A 6,000-nucleotide genomic window follows, 5' to 3' on the forward strand; every position below is an offset into this window, starting at 1 on the left:
CTGTCGCGTCTCCAATGTATGTGTATGTCAATCAATCAGCGCGCAGCTCATCTAAATATTCATGAGCATGAAAAGTTCTCGTTACAAATAGGACCAAAACAGTCCCGCATAACCGGTGTCACGACGGTGGTTAACAACTAGTTCAGTCAACCCAGGGTTTTCCAATCCAGCGGCGCGCGCATTCACATAAAAGAGGCAGTGTTTGAGCACCACGACCAATCGCAAACATCTACCAGAGCCGCATGTTTTATATAAGAAGAGCAAATTATAATTCTACATAAATATGAAGAACACAGACTCGGTTTTGAAGGAAAAACGCCATACAATCGCTGCTTCCTAAAACAGGAAGAAAGCTGGCAAAAAAAAATACAAATAGCCGACGCTCTAAATGCGTAAATCACAACTCTTATCAATGTCACTTCCCCATCAGTCAGGACCAAGATCTGACCATAATTACACTTGTGCTTTCCATAAACTGTCGTTGCTTTAGGCCTCTGATTTCATGTTTAAAAACAAAGGCAGATATTCATTGAGACAAATCAAAAAGCATCATCAGTGAAACAAAACCAGCAAAGCTTCTTTTATTCTTTCTCTGCGCTAATACCTACTTGAGAAAGAAATTGAGAGAGCGACTTGCTTTATGAAAGGTGAAGAGGCATTCACAGCATGCACTCCTCATTATTTCACCATCTCCTCTCACAGAAGCATTAACATTTATACACACACAGTAATTGGTCACAGATTGTACACTGATACAGGGAAGTGCATATTTTCTAGAAATGTGATGGTAAAAGGTTTAGCTAGCAGCTCTTCTCGCCATCCTTCTCTGTTATTCCTTTCTTTTCCAATAATTTTTGCTGAGTCAGACCGAGCCATTATGTGGCCTCTTCTTGGGGGAGGTGTTCCACTGTCATACACAGACTGACACACACACGACAATATTCTAAGGCAATATTACCCACCAGTAGAAAGAGAGGCCTCGGGAGGTTGCAGCAATACCAACACAATTTAATAAGTGTGAACTTAGGAGCATTGCACCAAGACAGAAACCACATGTGTGTTTATGTGCATGTGTTTAAGACTTATTCCACACCTATTAAAAGGTACATTGTACGGCTGCATGAGCATGAAGAGAGTACAGTAAACTCCATCTATCCATCTCTCACAATTACATCCTCTACAGCTAACATATGCTCTGCTCTCATCCACACACACACAGACACACACACACACACACACACACACACACACACACACACACACACACACACACACACACACACACACACACACACACACACACACACACACACACACACTTTTCTCTTCCATATAAATTTGATTAACCAAGAGGTTTGTTGTCTGACCGACAGCCTAACAGAAAAACAGAACGCTATGATAGCAACAGATGTACTAGGAGATAGGCATCTGCTAATGTTAAAGTCCTGGTAAAGCAAAATGTTTCCGATGTGTTCGGAGTCTCCGAGTTCCGAGTGTGTTTTTAACCACCCAGCCAAATCTGAATGTTTAAAAAAAATTGTAGAGTACATCAAATATGAATGAAGGAACTGAGCTGAAGAAGAAGCCACTGCCATGGGCCGTGGGGCATCTAAAGACTTTTGTTGCAGCTAGCACATATACTAAAAAAGTAGCACACAGAGCCTATAGCACAGCACACACACCACGAGCCGAAGAACAAGTGCCGCTTCACCAATAGATTATCGTTAGCAGCAGCTAACCCAGTAGCACATCGTAGGTCACCGTCGTACTTTTGTGTTACTAAAGCCTTTCCCAATGTTCTTTTCCTAAACTCAACCTTTTTTTTTTTTTTTTTTTTTTTTTTTTTTTTTTTTTACATGCGGGTGACGTTGTTCTCGTGATAGTATGGCACGTTCTCGCCGTGGTGTGTATGTTTACATCCGCTGTATACAGCGTAGACATACACGTGGAAAGCTCAAAATGCATACAGATAACACGCCATTTGGCTTTAGGAAAGTGGCGTGTATGTTTATGCAAAGTCATGATACCATGTTGCATTTGAACAATACAATGTGTATAAATGCAGAGAATAGAAGCAATATAAGGTACCTCCTACTTTCTAAAAATGTATTTAGTCCTTTTAGTGTAAGGTTATTCTCTTCACTTACCCACATAATGATATTGCACAAATGACTATCTTACAATATGTTGCAGAACCACTTGTATGGTAATTACATTCTTATTATCGGCTAAATATGCTGATAGTAACACATTGTGGGTTATGTGATACCCAGCTCAGATAAAAACAAAGATGTACATTTTGAGAAGTACTTGTATTAGTATGGCCATAGGAGAGCGACAAGAGACTGACGGAGGCGAGGAGAGGAGAGACAGGCAGTCAGACAAGCCAGCACAGGCTCCACAGCCTCCTGCAGCCAGAAACCAGCTCCCCCCTTCTCCCATGCACACCAACATCCCCCACCCAGGAGGATGCCTATTGTTTCCCCATCCTCTAAACAAAGCCTGAGCCCTCACCTCATCCCCCAAAACCCACCCACCCTTTCCCCAACTACCCAGATCGCCCCCTGCCCCCGCACACCCTCGAACCCACTCACCCGCCATACTCTCAGCATTGTTGCTCTAATAAACCGGCACCGCTCCCTAAATTTCATTACACACTGGCACAGGCTTCCCTTCTTTTACACTCTGAGTTTTTATCCTCCTCAAAAACACAGCCAGTTAATGTATCCTTATTCATTCTGCTAAATGCTAAAGGCCTGGTGCTGGTGAGCATAACGCTAAGAGAATCACTACATTTATGAGCCAAAACTAAATAATATGCACAAGCTGATATAGTCAGAGATTTGAAAAAGTCAGAAAAACAAAACAGGACTGCAGGGATACTTTTAGGAGTTGATTTTAATTAGCATCATCGTTGTTTTAACAAAATGAGACAATTCAACAACACACCAATGTCTTCACAGCCAGAAGCATAACATCATTTCCAGGTTTCACTGTATTACCTGTGGATTCATCCAAACATTAAACTGACAATTTCCACCTCAAACTCCCAGCTCACTTGGCTTAAGAAAACATAAATAATTTCAATGAAAAATGAACAGTGGGACCATGTCTGGATGTCACACGACAAAATTACATGCCAGGAAGATTACTCCTTCTAATTCAGATTCCATAGAAATCAGTGTGCTGGATTTTGTCCTCATGTCTAGAAATTAGAGAACAGATGAAACAACAATGAGGAAGGCAGCGAGCAGCCTGCCGTTCACAACTCCACCATACTGTAACAGCATTGGTGAAGTACGTGAACACACACAAACATACACAGTGGTTGTGGCTAAAGCACACAGAGGCCATATGGTGTGTCCTCATCCACCAACGCATGTTGCTGCCGCAACAATAGGCCTGCCTGGCCAGCAAGAGGCAAACACACACACACACTGGTCATTAGCCAGTCATACTGTGTTGCTTAGGCCCAGTAAACATGCCTGGATTTGCATTCTGCACCTCCCTTCGTCCGCCTCCTCCCCTTTCTCTAACACACACTCTTCCCCGGTCTCTACAGGTGCACAGAGCACTCAAAACAGATGTCAACGGACTGAAGAGGGAGAGGCACGGGGGGGGCTGTTTGCCCAGGGTGACTGACAAAGCTTTGAACACTTGCACGCCTAGACACAGCAAAGATAATCACACACACACATACACACCTTCCTCTGTTACACTTTCAGGACTGCCTGATTTATCATTTTGAAACACTTTAAATGGCAAAAAGAGAGAATAAAAGCAATTTGCTTAAATTCATATTTTCAGGAGAAATTACATAGATATTGTTGCTAGTGTAGAGCATCACATTTAGCAATATGTTGCCAGCAGCCACACATAACAAACTAAACAAACACACTAAATTGAATAAAACCTTTAAATACTTTATATAAATAATTTTAGATTGTACACCATTCTGATTGATAGATAATTAATCATATTACTCATTGATTAACTGCTAAGTCATTTTTAAGCAAAAATGCCGCAAATCCTTTGGTTACAGCTTCTTAAATGTGAGCATTTGCCGTTTTCCACTGTTTAAATAATTGTGAACTGAATTTGTAAGTGTTGGAGTGTTAAGTGAACAATATTTAAGGACATTGCTTTGGGTTCTGAGCAGTTATATTAAGCAGATTTCATGATTTTAAAATTATGTTTTGAAAAACATTTGATCAATTAATTGGGGAACTAATCTCAAAATTACATAGATTATAACAATAATCTAGAGATTAGATAGAAGATACTTTATTCAATAATACATTTTAACAGAGTCCTAAACTCACGATGACTGATTAGTTCACTGGGTGTTCACTCAACTATATTGAGAAGGCAAAACATTTATCTCCATTTGATTTTTTTGCAGCCAGATCAATTCTGTTAAAAAGAAGCCATAACTACTCTAAATTCAAATCCTTTCATCTAACATACCCCTCCCCTCATTGGAAATATGGATTAAAGCTACTATGTTTCATCCTACAGGCTATACTTTTCTCCAATAATAACCTGCATCACAACAGATATCTTGCTATAAGCGACAAGAGCAGTCCTTCAATTTTTGTGTGAAATATTTATGAAAAATTTAAATCATATTTTTAGAAAAGCATGAATGACTCCTCTGCTTAAATCAGTTTAGGCTACAAACTGTATATGTTGTAAAACGTTAATTTACAGTAAAAGATGAGTCAGCCTGGAAAATGTGGGAAAATTCAAAATAGGCTTTTACAAATTAGTTCTAATCCTCAATATTAGTTTTTTTTTCTTTAAGATGATGAGGAGTAATGCGTTAACAAATCCAGCAGCAGCATGTATGATCGTGTTCTCATTGAGCATTTAATGTGCTCTGTCCACTGGGTAAACACTGGCTGTGTGCACGTTATCAGCCTATGGCCTGTTCCTGTGAGTGGGGCCTGCCTGTGTCGGAAAAGAGAAAACCCCGCCGATGCAACAAGTCGCCCATTCACTCCCAGCTTTGTGAAGCTGCCTCCCAACGCTGCAGCGAAAATGTTCTTATCTTTTTCGCGTTACATGTAGTTCAATTCATGAACCTAACTCTGATAGAGAAATAGCCTACAGCATGTATTTTAGTATACGGGGGAAATAAGAGATACAAAACCAGGTTTGTTTTTTGGTGTCGGCAGAAAGGGGGATACAACTGTAAGTGAAAGAGACATCCCTCGCTTTGAAGCTCACACGCAAAGAATGAGCTTGTTAGACTTGTTAAACATGTATGAGGGGTTTGAGTGTGTCAATTTCGCTCGCGATGTCGCCGTTATTGTTTGAATTTCAGCTTCAGTGACCACTTCGGGATTTAGAAACAAGCAAAACGTCCTAGGGCTTTCAGACGCGCAGGCTGAGGGGGGGGGGGGAACTCCTCCTTTGGAACTTACCTCGATTCATACGCCTCTTAATGGATTAATTCCCACACTTTTCCACAGATCGGAGTCGCTACAGCATCGGGAAGCACTCCGCCAACTCCAGAGTCTCCTCACGGTTTTGGTTTGATGAAGGATCGGGCGCGCTGAGTGCGTAAAATGCGCAGCGTCTTTCCAAGGATGCGAAATATGCGCGGAATGGGAGCAGGAATGAAATGAACGCAGTGGACTGAGTTGAACGGGGCGGGGTGAGAGGGACTGGCGTCACCCTGGATGGATGAAATAGAGTGAATGAGAGATGGGAGGATGGGTGGAGAAAAAAAGAAAGACAGCGAGGGGGAAGGGGCCGGACGGTATGAGCTGCGTTCAACAACAAAAGAAAAGAGTGGAGCGCCCAAACTCTTTTCAGTGGAGGAGGAGAATGGGCCGAGAAAAAAAAAAAAAAAAAAAAAAAAAAATATATATATATATATATATATATATATATATATATATATATGGTCTGCTCTGCATGGACGAGCAGCTGCAAGGAATCACACAAGGTTTATTAAAGAAATACAGTGACATCTTTGTGCGAGTTTAATTTGTA

General features: G+C 41.1%; 1 protein-coding gene across 1 annotated transcript in view; it reads right to left on the reverse strand.

Annotated features, from left to right (window-relative positions):
- The window catches only part of LOC114559983 (transcriptional enhancer factor TEF-1), a 114,119-nt gene extending 108,391 nt beyond the window's left edge, over window positions 1–5,728 (reverse strand). The window contains exon 1 of the mRNA XM_028585073.1: window positions 5,427–5,728. The gene's annotated coding sequence lies outside the window, so the exon portion shown is untranslated. The remainder of the gene's footprint in view (window positions 1–5,426) is intronic.
- Window positions 5,729–6,000: the final 272 nt, after the last annotated feature.

Source organism: Perca flavescens, chromosome 8, assembly GCF_004354835.1.
Source record: "Perca flavescens isolate YP-PL-M2 chromosome 8, PFLA_1.0, whole genome shotgun sequence".
Classification (NCBI taxonomy): domain Eukaryota; kingdom Metazoa; phylum Chordata; class Actinopteri; order Perciformes; family Percidae; genus Perca; species Perca flavescens.